General features: G+C 48.0%; 1 long non-coding RNA gene across 1 annotated transcript; it reads left to right on the forward strand.

Annotated features, from left to right (window-relative positions):
- The first annotated feature begins 743 nt into the window (after nt 1-743).
- LOC144141082 (uncharacterized) lies at nt 744-16,052 on the forward strand. The gene is made up of 3 exons (XR_013316425.1): nt 744-916; nt 5,043-5,058; nt 13,519-16,052. It is a non-coding gene; the product is annotated as an uncharacterized LOC144141082 (long non-coding RNA).
- Nucleotides 16,053-17,155: the final 1,103 nt, after the last annotated feature.

A 17,155-nucleotide genomic window follows, 5' to 3' on the forward strand; every position in this document is an offset into this window, starting at 1 on the left:
CTACACTGGATACTCTCGATACAACCAGGCTCGTTCCACTAACCAAAGCATGGTGCCTGTATTGGAGCTCGTTCAGAAAATTCCATGAATTTTGTTGATTCCCGGACACTCCTGCACCATGGGGGTTTAGGGTGTCCAGGGCATCGCACCACTTACACAGTGTGGAGAACTGGGCAGTGCAGTGTGCAGGGGTGAGAAGTGGCGTAATTCTGGAGCAGCCGGAGATATTGCTTTTCGCCTTTCATAGCGGAACGATGGAAGTAGGGGAAAGATTTACAATATGACAGTTCGCTTCAGTTGAAGCTGTTGAGGTCATTATTGCTGATCGCCGTTCTCCCATAGCACGTTACCTCCCGCTCAGGAATTCAAGGAAATAACGATCGTAGTGGGCATCAGGGAAGGCTAGTTGGGCGAGCAGTGGCGAAAGATAGGGGTCTCAAGTGTTTGAGCTCAAGCCATTGAGCTCTTATCGGGCTGCTTATAGCTTTTTTGTCTGCGCATCAGCTGATAGCACCCTCGGGACGCCATTGAATATCATTCCCCTATCTAACACTGTGATGGCGGGTGCGGTTGCCCACTGAACACACCAAAGGCAGCCGCTGTGCAACCCTTCCACCCCCCTTGCGTATGTTCAAGCGATAACGGCAGATAAAATATGGGCCCTTCCGTTCCAGGAGACTTGCCCAGTTTCAAATGAGCGGGTCGAAAGCTTTGTGGCTCATGGAACGTTGTGGCTCACGTGTCAGGGCGGCTGTGTGAATTTCGGAGCGTCAACAGCCTACAGCGACCACCACAGCTGCGGTTGTGGCCGGTAAAGCGACGTAAAGACATGCATTGTGGAAACGGTATCTTGCTAAGTGTCGTGCTGGTCATCGCCTCAGCTGTGGTGTTTACACCGATTCTGCGCGTTCTTAACGTAAGTGTGTGGCGCATCGGCCGAGTTCTTGTTTTCATCAGTAGCCCGAGCACTTGTAGACGGTCATAAGGGGATATTTATTTTAACCGAAGCTGTGAAACTCAGATTGTGGTTTGTAGATGTCTTTACAAGCGCACGGAGTACGGGAATCAAAGATACTACCAAACGAAAAAGAATTCGGAGAATCTTACACTGGCGCGCAAGACTCGGATCACGAAGCTTTTGTAGATGAGCATTGCCGGGCACATAGTTAAGTTCCAGTATCATTTTTTATTTGCACAGCTGCGGTGCTAATAATCGTCGTCATATGCATCGAACAGGTCGTCCTCTTTTTCGCAGTGAGCGTTGGGTGAAAAGTCATCCTCACCTTTGTAGACTTCCACCAGCCCTACATTCCCTGCGTACTAAGTCTGCCCCGGGTCCTGATGGAATAACTAACAAAATGCCTAGAAATCTGGACGAACACTCAATAGACGCACTCTCCAAGTACATGAACCACTGCTGGGAAAGGGGAACCTTACCACCACAATGGAAATCAGCTAGGATTGTTTTTTTGTATTTTTAAACGAGGCAAGGAACTCCACCTCGAAAACGTAAGACCCAAATCGCTTACCTCGTGAGTAGGCAAACTATTGGAACACGTAATTCTGAATAGGCTCAACAAATTCATGGAGGAGAAAGATCTGTATCCCCACACCCTGATTGGGTTCTGACAAAAACTCTCAACTCAGGACATTATGCTCCGACTTAAGCACCAAATTATTGATGCAGACGGGTGCTCACGACTAGATACCAGGGCAGTACTAGTCGTCGACCTAACAAAAGCTTTCGACAATGTGCGACATAATGCAGTGCTCTCCAACCTCGCCCAGCTTGAGGTAGGAAAAAAGGTCTTTGACTATGTCAAAGATTTTCTCTCGGGGTGGACTGCACAACTACTTATTGGAAGATTGAAATCTGGCGAGATGAAAATTGGTAGCAGAGGGACGCCGCAAGGGTCTGTCCTCTCTTCCTTTCTCTTTAATGTCACCATGATTAATCTGCCACAGCAGCTAAACAAAATAGAAGGACTGCACCACAGCATATATGCTGATAACGTCACACTGTGGGTTGCCGGTGGCAGTGACGGAAAAATTAAAGAAAAAATTCCCCCGCATTTCCCCGAGGGGGAGAATGTGAAAGTGCGAATGCACGGTTGTCGGCCCGCTTGCGGCGCTTGCGCTCGGCCCCCGCAGCCCACCGCCTCGCCGCCTTCTCTTCCATCTCTTCCATCGGGTTTGTAGTATCACGTGTACACCACGCAGTTATCAAGCCGCTATAACGCCGCTGAGTCGCCAACGCACGCCGCTGACGACGTAGTTTGAATGCGTTAAAGATATAAGGCGCGTCACTAACACTGATATCAGCGTCGTGTCCGTGGTTTGGTCGGTAGAGCGTCGCGCTGCGGCCGCAAAGTCCTCGGATCGAAACCTGGCGCCGGATGCTGTTTCTTTTTTAAATATAGAGGAGCACTGCGGACGCCGACGCCGCCGACGCCGCCGGCGGTGGATGGTTTGGGGTCGCTTATAAAGTGCATTCGCACTTAAAACTGCAACAGGCGAGAGCCGTGGTAGTGGCTTATATGACCCCCAAGGGCCTTAGGTGCTCGCCGCAAAAATCTGAATTACTTATTTACAGACCAACCAGGAGAGGCTGCATACGAGACCGAGATGTTGCCAATATCCAGCTATATGCGGACGGCAGACCCATTCCCATGATACAGAGCACCAGAGCACTTAGTCTTCGCATACAGGCCAATGGTTGTAATACAGAGATCGTAAAGGCGCTCGAAACGAGTGTACACCAGACAGTCCGCCTTATCTCCAGAATTGCCAACCGGCATCATGCTATGAAAGAAGGTAATCTCGTCAGATTAGTGCAGGCTTTTGTTCTTAGCCGCGTAGTCTACGCGACACCCTTCTTGGCACTAAAGGCCGATGAAAAAAAAAATCAATAACATCAAGGGAGGTGTTATTGGCGACCTTGAGGAAGCGAGTCGACAACACAGGACGAAATAACTTTCCGCAGCGCCACCAGCTCATGCGTGAGGTGCTGTATGGCCATTTTACGAACGCGCCACAACACGGGGGTACATGGTACGCTTTCATCGTGCCTGTAAGACGGCCACACCTCGTTGGCGCCAAACGACAAAGGCACCCACACACAGCAGAAAGCTTGCGAACGGGTCTTTCGATTTGGTGTGGGCTCCTAGCCAAAGCACAAAGATTATATTAGTAAAACCCAGAATGGTGCGGCCACGCCAAACTCAAAAAGAGCATGCTCTGGAGTCTCAGTGCGTGCGCATTGCGGGAACCGTGGAGAGGGACCACAACAAATGCTGCAAGCCGGTTACACGTCGGCAGAGCTCTCCAGCCATGCAGCTACCCGAAGTCACGATCGTCTGCAGGAAGCACCGCTTATATTAATTGTTGCCAGCGGGCCCCGCGCGACTCCTCTTTTTGCCGGTCATCCAACTGCCCAACAGCCAATTTCTGTCATATCTTAGTTGCAGATGAGGTTCTAATATCAAAGTCTGGGTTGCCCCACTGAAAGCATCTAAGTGTTTTAGCAACGTACCTATAGAAAGACGGCGGCTGCATGGCTGTTGGTCCGGTAATAGGCTCATAATAAAACAATGAACGAGCAGTACCCAAGAAGTAGCGAAGCAGTGCCTTCCCGAGTACTCATCATCATATACCACTTCTCATACACCGCGCAACGCTAGAACAGGCATGGCAAGCTAAACCCATGTCTGTAACTGGATTCAGTCACCCGGCCAAATTAAAACAAAAGTTGCACAATGGGTTTATATGCCCACAGACAAGCCTAACGTTCAAGACCGGTGGCAACGTTCATAATTGTCAACATTGTCGCACAAGAAACATTATGCAAACATGACGCATAAAATCAATACATAAGTGATGTTTGCAGTGTCACTTTATAAAAACATTATGGATGCTTGACTTTTGCAGTAGAAAATGAAATATTAGATCCACAACAGAAAAAAAATTTCACTCGTCGCCTGCTGTCGCTCGCGCCAGTGTAGCTTCTGGCGGCATTTGAAGAAATGAATCGCAACAGTTACGAAAGGTTCTACTAGATAGGTTCCATGCTCTGCTTGGAATGCACGTGGAGAAGAGCAGCGAGTTTCTACAGACGTTGAAGTAGGGCCCCTCGATTGACGCCCGTATCCAACGTCAATCGAGGATGTCAGCGCTGCGGCAGCGCTGACATCCAGGCACCCGGCCTGGAGCAGTGGAACGCGGTAAATTTAAATTTACTTGAGCAAACCTCCGGCGTGTTTACCTTGGGAGGAACGAGGCGGGAGAGGATCAGCATGAGAGGTCAGCGGGAAAGCGAAGGGAGGCATTTACTTGTCAAATGTCGACAAAAGACTGTCGTCCTTCGTCGACGTTGCAAATGCCTTTGGATGCAAATGTCGATGAAAGACTATCGCCTTTCGCCGACATTTGCAATGAAAGGAGCACAAACGCGGTCCAGGTTTTGGTGGCCAGACAGATGCTGCACGTGGCGGGAAGTGTACGTGACTCGAGAAAAGGGTGCGGTGGTAAAGAAAAGTATAAAGTAAGGCTGTAACCATACTATTTCCGTAGATGGGGATGCTTTTCTGCGCAGGACACACTGTGAGAAAGCCAGCCTACAAAAACCAAGCTTACTCCGATTCTCCTAATGTCCGTCTCACCGCTAAAGATACGAAATTTTTTTCTGGCGATGTCAGCCGTGTCATGTCAACAGATGCAGGTCCAAGGACCCGTTTTACTCCTTGTGAATTGCTTTAATATGCTGAGAATTGTAAGTTTGCGCTGCGTCTCTCACCGGATACGATCTTCTGGAACCCAGCCATAGACATCTTTGCTCGAAAAAAACGAACGCGCATTCGACCGTAAAGCGAAAACTATCTCTTTCTCTGTCCCAGAAAAAAGGTCAGTAGGAAATGGTACGCGTTATTTGGTGTATAACCTTTGCTACACATTTTACCCAAAGATGTTTGAGCGAGATGAAACGTGTTAGAAGTTTGTTTTTTCACGTGTTTAACAAAAATAAGTTTGTCGTATCTTTTTTTCAGGAATGGATAAATCCTGGTGAGTTCTTTTCTTTTTTTTTAGTGCCAAAAGCCCACCTTTAGAAGGAATTGCCTGCATAAGAAGTTTTTCATTATTTAAAGAATTAGACTGATGACTAAGATACTCCATAGCGAGAAATTTGTAGCGCACCCCGAACTGCAGAGTGTTCTCGGGGACGGCACATAGCTGCTGGGGCAGATGGCGCACACCTCTGGACTCTGGCGCCGCCCGCGGTCTGCCTCAGCTCGGGCAGCACATCCTTCGTCTCATGAAGTGGACATGTCATTAGTGAACGCCCGACGGCGCGCGCTACTGAGGCGTTATCTCGTAGCGCGTCGCCACCGCGGAGCACACCTCACGAAGCACCCTAGGAAGATTTTTGGAACCAGCTTTATATTTCAGGACTAAATCTTGCGTGTGTGAACACACAGGAATATTTTCAAGAACTCTAATAAACATTTTTTTTTGTAATCTGTGCACACTATGTAGATTCGTTTGTGTAGTTTTTTTTTATTGCGATAGTATGCTCTTTGGCATAACCTCCTAGAGGTGCAAGTTGGCACCCGTTTCCCGGAGGAATTTCAGAAGACAGCGGTGGTGGTGCCCCCACAGCCATCGTTGGAAATCGAGGGGTCTCCGAGGATGCAGGTCCGTGCAGCGAATGTGTCGGGATCTCGCTGCAGTCATGGAAGGGCATGTCCATAGCAGGTGGTTGGTGTGGGCGTCCTCGGCAGGAGCCGTACAGAAGGGGCAAGTGTTGGTAAACGGGGCATGGCATTGTGGGGTCCACGCCCGGGTTACAGCAGGAGAGAGGGCCACCCCAACTCGAAGTCCACGCAGCAGGACCTCCTCCCAGTGATGCGATACTAAGTGGCAATAATCAATTCTGCACAAACACACAGTGTTATATATAAATAACACAATGTTAAGCTGTAATATGTGATGGATGCGGTAAATTAATTCAACTACCTGTGATAACTTCGCGATTCGAGAACTTACGTAGCTATCCCCCGGAAAACGTTTCGTGAAAAATTGCCTCTAAAGTCCTAATGCTTGGTGCCATTCCCGCGGTTGTTGATAGTGACATATTGTGTTCATGATTATTACGGTGTCATGTCTAGTCCTCAAAGTACAGCTTTAGTCTTACCAATCTTTTTTCAAACATTTTGTTGCATCCACGCATCCAGTTTGAGTAAAATAATGTTGCATCATCAATTAAATCATGGGCTAAGCTTCCGGTAAAGAAGATAGTATTGTCGACAGCGAAATTGACGACTTTAGCATGAGGTCAGATGCTGCCTATGTTATTCGCAATCACATTAAATAAACGTGCTCACCAACATACTCTACCCTTTCGCTTTCCCCCGCTCTCTCTCTTTGGCGTCCTCATCGCTCTTTCGGCTAAAATGGGGCCTACGGCGACGGACGACGCGATACCACAGCAGCTGAGGCAAAGACCTGCGCTCTAAAATTAGTTATGGCAACCTTTGAACTGAGCGGGCCACAAAAGAGCGCGTTATCATCTAACCGACTCGTTTAATAGGGCTTTCAACAGCAACACTGTTTAGAAAAGCCTAATTTATTTGTGCCGGCAGTTAACAAAAGCCGGTGACAGGCTTCGCGGCAACTCCCTGGCAGTTAACAAAAGCAAGACAACACCTAGCGCTCGTGTTTGCGTGCTTGCCGCAGCCGCCCAACGTCCTCGACGCATGTTTCTGACGCAAAGCATGCCCACTAAGGGAGATCGCTCAAGATTACGGCGACCACCCGGCAGTCAAAAAACAGGAAAATGCTTAGGCGCTCGTGTGTGCGTGTCTCATGGGACCGGTCAGCACCCCGGGGCGCACATTTGTCAAGCCGAGCATATCCACTTGAAGACATTGGCAAACACTGCAGTGGCCTCCCGGGAGTTAAAAGACAAAAACATGCCTAGTACTCTTGTGTGCGTGCCTCGCGGCTACCGCCCAACGTCCCCGGCGCATGTTTGTCAAGCCAAGCATATCCAATATTAGGGAGGTTGGCCACGATTGTCCGAAAGCGACTCCGGCGTTAGCCATAATCGTGCCAACACGTGCTCGGAACGAGAAAGACTCCAGCATTAGGCGTAATCGTGGCAAAACCTGCTCGCAAAGAAAAAGAGACGTCAAAGCGAAGCCCCCCTCCAAGGTGATGCCCAACGATTATCACTTCAAAGAAAGTGAACGAAGCTCACACTAGTAGCAACAATGAAGGAGAAAAGGTCGTTCCGGCAACGAAGAAGAAAATCGGCTGCAATCGTGGACTTAAACACTCAAGTACCCACCGGCTCTTGACACTAAGACTGATCTGGGGTGCTTGGTCGAAGAAAGAAAAGGCACACTTACCTGTTTCCGGGGTCTCCTTGATCACCGCGGACGATCCTATAGGTCGGGCATTGCACTGCGATCGCGTTGACCCATGCCACTACCCCAAGCTGGGGCATATGCGGGATGCAAATTACTTAAATCCGGTCCAACGCAAGAGAATGCAACACCGCCCTAGAAAGCGCGCGATTCGACCCCTCACCAGCGCTTCCCCGGCGCCCAATCAACGCGCGCCCGGTGTCAAGAGAGAGACTTACAATCTTTGAATACAATGATACACTGCATGCTTCACCCATCCCCAGGTTTCACATTAGTGGAGATGGCCTGTGATTTGTAATAATTCCTTGCTATGTTTTTTATTTAGTGTTTTGCTATTTTTTACTTTTTCTTCTTACATACTGTCTCGTTGTCTTGCTACGTTTTGTGATTTCATACGTCGCACACTCTGATTACGTGCTGCGTTCCGGAGGCAGGTATATCACTCCATTAACGATCATAAGTAAAGAAGATCGGCCTTTTCATGAACGCAACACACACACACATCAACAAGAAGAGCGAACATACCAACAACCATTCACACGTGCATGCACACAAAGTCAACGCTCAAGAATGCTAAGGAGTTCAAACGTGAATCAATTTGTCTCCTTTATACAACGCAGTTTTGCGTACTGCTTCGGTGTCGTCAGTCGATGTAACGGACATCGAGGAGGACACCGAAAAAAGTGCGAGGAGGAACGCGCTGGAGGAGGGTATGGCGGAAGTGTGAGCAGGAAAGAGGTATGCCACGAGGACCTGGCAAGACGTGCTCTGCAGCAGGGAACCGCAGCGAGATAATGCCAAAGTAGCGCGCTCCGTCGTGTTTCGTGGATGATGCGATCACTCCCTGAGACAGGAGAGAAAGAGAAAGAACTAAGGAGTGCTTCGTCTGCCGCGGCAGCTAAGCCAGCTGCCGGACCAGCGGCTCAAGGAAGCCGTCGCCAGTTTAGGGTGATACGGGCCGCCGAAGCAACTATGCGCCGTACCCGAGGAAAAATGGAAGAAGCACACCCTAACGCGTAAAACTTGAAGGTATCGTAGCTGTACAGTAACTTCATGACCACCATGAGGGTTCACGCTTGCAGCCTATTTGCTTGTTATACGCTGCTCTAACGACCTCTTCTTTATCTTTGCTGCTACGAGGAAGCTAACAGTAACGCGTACGATTGAATGTAGCCAAGCTGTACGCAACCTTCACAACCACAACGAGGGTAAAAATCCACGACTGCAGCCGATTTGCTTATTCGTCACTGCTGAAACTTCCCTCACTATCTTTGTTCATATGAGGAAGCGCACAGTAACGCGCAAGACTCCGAGGTAGCGAAGCTGTACGCAAGCTTTGCGACCATCACGACGGCTAAGTCCGCAATGGCTCGCGATTAGCTTCTTCGATGTTGCAAGTACCTGTACTTCATCTTTGTTGCTGTAAAGACGCTCACAGTAATGCGTAAGATTTGAAGGTAGCGAAGCTGTACGCAACCTCCACAACCACAACAAGGGTTTAAGTCCACGATTGCACCCGATTTGAGTCTTCGCTGCTGCAAGTACCTGTAATTCATAGTTGTTGCTGTGAGGAATGTCACAGTAATGCGTAAGATGTGAAGGTAGCGAAACTGTACGCAACCTTCACAACCCCAACGAGGGTTGAAGTCTACGATTCTACCCGATTTGCTTCTTCGATGATGCAAGTACCTGTAGTTCATCTTTGTAGCTTTAAAGAAGTTCACAGTAACGCGTAAGGTGTGAAGGTAGCGAAGCTGTACACAACCTTCACAACCACAACGAGGGTTGAAGTCCACGATTGCAGCCGATTTGCTTGTTCGTCACTAGTGCAACTTGCCTGACTTTATCATTGTTCCTATAAGGAAGCGCACAGTAACGCGCAAGGCTTTAAGGTAGCGAAGCTGTACGCTAACTTCAGGACCATCACGACGGTTCAAGTCTCCGATAGCACCACATTTGCTTCTTAACTGCTGCAAGTACCTGTACTTCATCTTTTTTCCTGCAAGGAAGCTCACACAAAAACGCGTAAGACTTGAAAGTAGAGAAGCCGTACGCACCGTCCACAACCGTCACGACGGTTTAATTCCGCGACCACGACAGATTTGCTTCTTTGCTGCTGCAACGACCTTTCTTGCATCGTTGTTGTTATACGGAAGCTCACAGTAACGCGGAGGACTTGAAGGTAGCGAAGCTCTACACAGCCTTTACGGCTATCAAAACAGTTTAATTCCACGACTGCAGCCGACTTGCCCCTTTTTCGCTGCAGCGACGGGCTTTACTGCATCGTTGCTCTTATAAGGACGCTCACACTAACACTTCACCGGTTAGCGAAGCTGTAAGCACCTTCAGGACCATTACGATTGTTTAAGTCCACTATTGCAGCAGATTTGCTTCTTATTAACTGCTGCATTACCTTTACTTCATCGTTGTTGCTATAAGGACGCTCACAGTAACCAGTAAGACTTGAAGGCAGCGAAGCTGCACGAAACCTTCACGACCATGACGACCGTTAAAGGGACCCTGCAGCAGGTACCATCGACTACTAGGAATGTATTTAGGGTTAAAGTCTATTTTCCCAGCAATATCCTCCCGCAAGAATTATGAAAATCTGTTCACTATCACCGAAACTACGCGCGATGAGAAATCCCGCATAATCATTCCCCCTCAACTCGACTGCGGACAACGCGTCGAAAGCTGCGCGCTCTCTCCCGAAAAGGGGGGCGGCTCGCGGCGTTCTTTTCCGCGGCCTCGGTTATATGACAGGCCGAGGAGTTTTCTCCTTTTCTCCGCAACGTGGAGGGGTCTATTTACGTTCTGGTGCCACAAAAAAGCAGGCATGGGTGGCTGCTCGCAAGCGCGCGCTCCGGCTGGTATGGGCGTTTTTGAAGCATTAAACGTTTGTGTTCGAGTGGTCTTGTAGAAAGGGGAGTATTGAGCTTATCACTGAAACTCCGCGCGCATTCAAATCGCAAAAGAAATGGCGCACAACTGTGCCTACAGGTTCAGGCATAGAAGAGGTTCGCACAAAGCGCTGACTACGGCGTATCGTCACAGTAAATACGAGAAATTAGCCGCGAAGTTGACGAGTGACAGCCGATCAGAGAGCCATGGCCTCAATGACGTCGTTTAGGCCATGCCTGGGTTGCCTAATGAGTAGAGCTGAAGAGAACGCGGTCGGGGTTTTCGCGTGTTTCACAGCGATTTGCCTGCTCACCGCTTCAGGTGCACGTGTAATATTTGGTTCAGGTATTTGTGGTAGTGTAAGCTAAGCTTCGCGCAGGTTTACGTGCACTGCTCAAAGAGGGTTGCACGGTCCCTTTAAATTCAACGATTGCACCTCATTTGTTTCTTGTTCGCTGCAGCAACGACATTTATTTCATCTATGTTGCTATAAGAATGCTCACAGTAATGCATAAGACTATAGGTACCGAAGCTGTACGCAACCTTCACAACCATGGCGACAGTTTAAGACTACGATTTCACCAGTTTGCTTCTTCTGCACCACTGGGACGACCTCTACTTCACCGTGGTTGCTATAAGGAAGCTCACAATAACGCGGAATGCTGAAGTATCTAAGCTCCACGCAGCCTTCACGACCATCGAGTCTGTTTAAGTGCATGATTGCAGCCCATTTGCTTCTTCTTCGCTGCTCCAACGACCTTTACTTCAAATTTGTTGTTATAAGGAAGCTCACAGTAACATGTACGGTTTTGAGGCAGCGAAGTTGTACGCAACCGTCACAACCAGTGGAGGAGTGTCCTATTCGAAGCATTGTATTATTGTTTCGACTTGGTAGCGCGCTGCCCATACGTGTTTTCCTGGGCTTTACGAGCCACTCTCTCAAAGAGTACATTGAAACAGCACTACAGTGCTACAAATGCCACCGCCATGGACACCTTGCCAAGTTTTGTCGCAGACTATTGCGTTGCAAGGTGTGCTCTGGCCTTCATAGTTACAAAGTTTCTCCATCAAGGAGAGAGGCAAAGTGTGCCAACTGGGGCGCGTCACATGCAGCAACTTACGCGGCATGCCCCCGTAAAAATGCTGGTACAGCAGCAAAAGAGAATATAGTAATACAGTGATAATCACTAACACCAAGGTGCATTAAACCGAACAAAGATAACGCTAGAGGCAATGCCTCGTTTCAACAGCACCTGTGGACATTGCGAGGAACGCATGGCGAAGTCATTGCTGACTCATCACAAGAGAGCCCCCGGCTTGCACATCGTTCAAGACATTTGGTGCCTAACTGGACTATGGTGACCTCAGGCCTGGCACATAAGGTGAATCCGTCACATCAGCGGCCCTTGTATTCAGCTTCCAGCGGTCCCAAAGCGTATCTGGATGACCGGAGAGGCCAGCAGTTCTAGAGTCTGATGAAGAAGTATTTGACAAAGAGCCTTGTCAAATACGGGTCTTTATTTTAGCACTTCGTTCGGTCATCAGTGTCCTTCCACAAGCTGCTTCCCTTCTAGAAATCTAATCTTCTTTGATTGCCGATCCGTGTCGCGGGTATGTCTAACATATACCAACGGACAGCGATTTTCCAAAGGAGTACTAATGAAATCTCCGACAATGTAAGTGCATTTCGTCAATTTGTACATTATTATAACTTTTCAGTTTTAGATTTCTGTGAAACACGAGTAACTGACCAGCTTTGCTTGGTTAACTATTTACAGCATCATGCTAAGATTTCAAATTGACTCAGTCGTGTTATGCTCTGTGTGTGCATAAACTTGCCCTCGTCTCTAGTGTTCTCATCGGCCTCTTCCTCACCGGAGTACGTTGAAGTGAAGGGGATGTGTGCATCCTTCTTTTTCACTGTCGTTAATGTCTACTTAGAGCCAGAAACCACTGTGAGCTTATCTGTGCCCAATAATTCGTTTAGGACCCTGTCATCTCCATTTGCTGTATGGGGATTTCAGCGCTCATAGTCCCTCATGGGGATCCCAGCGAATATGCAGTAGGGGCCACTTACTGAGCAAAGTATTGAGTGTAATAACGTGTGGTTTGAATGACGGGACACCTACGTATCTTAGAGCAGCAGGTTACAGAAGTCTGCTTGATTTGACGCTATCCTCTTCAGACATTGCATCGGAAGCGTCATGGTGTGTCGATGTTGATACTCATGGCAGCGATCATCTACCTGTCCAAATTCCTCTCCAACGAATTTGCCTGACGTAGCAGCCAAGGATGGCATGCACTGAAAATTAGGGTGTTTTCAGCTTTCAAAACGATCATTTCCAAGATACCGCTGGCAATATTGACACTGTCGTACAAATGGTAAAATGGCCGACAACAACAGTTACCAAGTGAAGCCTTGTTCGATGTGCCACTACTGTTGTAAACGGGGAGTATGCACGGCTGCGCGCAATTCACTGTCGTGCTGAGAAAGCTAGAAGATTACCGCACCGCGCAGAGCATGTTAGCGCAAATGCGTAAGGAACTGTAGTCTTTAAGCAAACGTTGTGGAGACCATTCTGCACCACCTTATGTCCGATAACATCAGCAAGCAAAGTGTGGGATGCGATTCGCCCTCTTCGATCACCTGTGGCATCAAGAATGCCTTTTGAAGGGGTAGCGTTATACAGAGGACTGTCCAAAACAGGTCTTGCGGACGACTTCTGCGCAGGCATGACAAAGCCTTCAGAGCCAATGGCCTGTGATGAGTTTATCGCCTCTCGCAATACCACTAGGTCATCCTTCCAGAAGTACAGGGCATCATGCCACGCAGAGCTTGACGTCGCGTTCTCGCTGACTGAGCTCGAAGAAGCACTGCGAAGAGGTCGCCGCAATGCCGCTGCTGGACCATACAACGTCACCTACGCTCTCCTTTGCAATCTTGGTGCCGGTATGGTCATCCGTCTGCTTCATTGAATCCTTGGGCCCTGTTTCATAACGGTGAACATCGTTGTCTGCTTTAAGGCATTTGGGTACCGCTTTCGAAAGTGCTACAAAATTTATTGCTTTTGCCCTTAGTTTTATTGCAACAGTTACACCAAAAGTAGTGTATTTCAGAAGTGGTTTTTCCGTAAAGTTAAGATTCATTGAGAATTATAAGAAAGTACTAATTTTAATTATTTTTACTGATGCGCAGGTATTCGAGACTTTCCGCTGTTGGTGCGAGCCATGAACCCCACAACGGTGGAAATCGTGGCCATCATACCCGGCGTCAGAATCGGAGTTGTGAACAAGTGTTATGGCACATTGTGGGGCCCCCAAGGGCTCGAGCGCACCTTTAGTTGCAACGACGACGGACACGAAGCTAGAGTCACGCTCACGAAGCTGGATCCGGGCACGGCCTACAGCTGCACAATCACATTCGTCCATGTGCAAGGCATCCTTGAGATGACCTATAGCAAAACTGCCTTTGTCACAACGCCCACGGCGCAGTGGTCGCTTACGTTTACTGTTGGAATATCTTTAGGCTCTTTTTTATTTCTATTATTCGTTCGTTACACCTACCGCAAGGTACGAGGTTATCGGTTTAGGAACACGATACCTCCGACCACTGAAAGTAATGCGCTTACGGCGATGAGACGTGACCCCAACAGAAGATTGCGACTGATACGGGTAGATCCAGGGAAGCATTTTCCGAGCGTGACGTGTGCCTGGGAAGCATGACACATGGAACAACTTTGGTACATTGTGTCGAGCAGATCGTGGTGGAAAAGGCGTTCTAGAAGCCTCTGAAAAGCATCTTGTTCACCACGGCTGCCCTAAAGAAATCTTGGGTACTTGTTGCATTAAATGTGCTGATAGTAAGTGTGAAAAAGTGCACGTCTTAATTGTAGTTTCCGCGTTTTAACACGACCAATTGCTGCCCGTCCAGCGGGTATGCATTACGCTGTTACTTCAAGAACTTCTCTCGAAGGCAAACTCCGCAATATTAGTATTGAATACGCAATACCGACAACACTTAAAAAAGAATTCGTCGTAATTTCCCGACAGAGAGCAGCAGACGTATAGGGAACGACGAGTGTTTACGGAGAGGGGTGGTGTTTTGGGGTTGGGCTCCGTTGAGCTCGGGGCCGAGGCTTTCTCACCGCTACCGAACTTAGTTGCAAGAGAGATACGGTTTGTACAGCGAGTGCAGTGAAGAAGGCGGGCGCAAGAAGGGGATTGAATGAAAAAAGACCGTAACAAAACTACCATAATCGAAGACCACAAACAATGGACAGGTAGACAAGAGAGAGAGGGCGAGAAAAGGATCTTTCATGAATGATTTCGATGTTATCCGGGCTACGTCTCCAAACTTGTTACCTCAGATTACTGTAGTGGCAAAGATAAGGTTAATGAGGATGATGGGAAAAACATTATTGCGCAACGATGCGTACTGTCCTTTGCAGAGTCTGGAGTCTGGTAAAAGCATGTGTGTTGCAAAACAGCGATCAGAGATTTTGTGGCACGTGAAGCACGTTTTGGAACCGCCCACACACCTAAGACGTCCTTCAGTTGAACGCTCCCGGAAAGCGGCAGTCCCAAAAACGCTACGTGGGACACTCTTTAGGCGATAAATAGAGCACAATCACAGAGCAGGTGCTCCAGGTATTCATGCACATCTCAGTGCGGTCACATTAGCGAAGTAGTCCGTTTCAAGTTAAATAGGAAGTTTCGCGTGTATGAGACATTCAGCCGCATGCGATGTAGAAGTGCGTCTTCCGGCTGAAAGGGTCCCGGTGGCATTTGAATTTGCAGCGTGGAGCGATAGAATATCGGGGCGCTTAATGATGTTTCCAAACTGCAAACATACAAAAAACATGCTTTAGACGCATCGAGTACATTGTCAATATCCGATGACGTAAGACCAAAACCTAAAAAACAGATCTCCAGCTTCATCTTTGGATGTTCGAAAGCCAATCGAAACTAAAGATCACAACTGACGGTACGCGACCATACAGCTGCGGTCAATACAATTGAATTGAGCAATGGATCAATGCGTTTATCGTGTGGGGAGCGAGAAGGAAGAGAAGAAGGGTGTGAGTTGGAAGAGAAGGGGACAAAGAGGGGGTTCTTCCGGGCAGGGGCGCAACCTTTGGCAGTGAATCAAGGTGATGTGTGGCCAGTTTTTTACCGAGCCTCAAAGGATTGTCGTTAGAAGTCAAGAGCGGATCTCAAAAAATATACGATTCCATTTCGTCGGTGTCCAGCAGCTTAAATTAAAAAGGTCCCTCACCGGACTGAAGTTTTTCCACTTCACCTAATTACAGGAGAGCTAAAAATGTGTATGCCTTACAAAACTAACTATAAATGTAAAAGGTATTGCTTCGACGATGGGACACCAGAATAAATTGGTATCCAAAAATACCAAAGGCCAAGTCGGCAAAAATACATTGCTTTAACATTAAAGAAATTGTCTTCGGTAACCGTTCCCTGCATATATTGTAAAAGATGGTTTCTCTTTAGGATACCTCCAGCTGTAGTTTATATTGGCATAGCCTGCCGCGTCGCGGTATTTCAAGGCCGTTATCTGCCATGAGAGAAAATCATTCTTCTCCATCTAGGAGCTGGGCCGGCCAGCGGTTATCGTGGCAAAGGGTGGCCATTAGTAAGTCAAAACCCATATCTGACTCGTCCGGTTGACATTCAACGTCCTCGAGCGTTACACTGTATGAAAATATTCTTAAGGCTCTAAAAGCTTTCATGTCACAAGGCTCTATGTGTTTTGTAGAAGGAGCTTAAACTCAGCAGTTGTAAGAGGTGGCAGTGCACGTCAATACACTGTAGATTAAGGGAGCGAAAGAACACTGACGAATGAGGGGAGATGCAAGCAGCAGTAATAATTAAGCTACATATTTCAGGTGAGGCTTGTGGATGACAAAGGTAGTTTCGCTGGACGTTAATATAAGGTTTGGGAGCAAAATTGTGGCACTGAAAGAGAGAGAAACTTGAAGGTGGATGGAATGAGGAAAAATAAACAAAGTATCACATGTCTGATTCCGATGCATCGCCACTCTGGCTTTGGCGTTCAACCCGGTCTAAAAATCAAGATAACCTCTTTTTGTTTGTTCGCTATCGCGTTGCTAATTGCTATGACAGCGACTGCGCGCCTTGATCCTCGCAATTTCTGAGGCATATATCCTAATTAAATTACTACGGAGGAAAGCGTCGTTTTCAAACTTCTACTAAATGTCTCACTAGCGTTAAGGCTTCATGAAATGCAGCATGTGCACAAAATATATCATTCCGTGGACTTCGTCGGTATAGAAACTGGTGCCGCATTATTAATAGTAGACACGACTATCCTCGTAAGCCGTATGTACAGCTGTGCCATTCCAGAGCTGGAGGGTATATAAGTGGTACACATACTTACATCTCTCTAACAACACCAATTTCCTAGCCTTCCTTGAAAGCGTCGTTTTCTGCGCCTTACCTATAGAACGTTTCTCAACTGAGATATTGCCGATTGTAAACGTTTAACTGCGGCCCCAACCAATTTTTCCTAGGGCAACGTGAGGAGCGGTGCACAGCCTGATTTCTATCCCATGTGGCAGAGACCAGAATTTGAAGCCGGAGATGCGGTCCAAATAATCCAAGAACTGGCGCAGCTTGCACAAGTGATGCAAGGCTGAAGAAACCCCAGAGCTGGCGGCTCCTCTCCCTTCGTTGGAGACCAGGCTATATCACCCCACATGGATTTCCGATCTCGCCAGTGAAAGTTCTCCATGAGTGCAGGCCCGGAACGTTTTGTCCACAGGCTTTTGCATCCCTTCCAAAGTGGACCACGTTAGCAC

This window comes from Haemaphysalis longicornis, unplaced genomic scaffold (genome assembly GCF_048455015.1).
Source record: "Haemaphysalis longicornis isolate Haplotype H1 unplaced genomic scaffold, Haemaphysalis longicornis Haplotype H1 scaffold_6, whole genome shotgun sequence".
NCBI lineage: Eukaryota > Metazoa > Arthropoda > Arachnida > Ixodida > Ixodidae > Haemaphysalis > Haemaphysalis longicornis.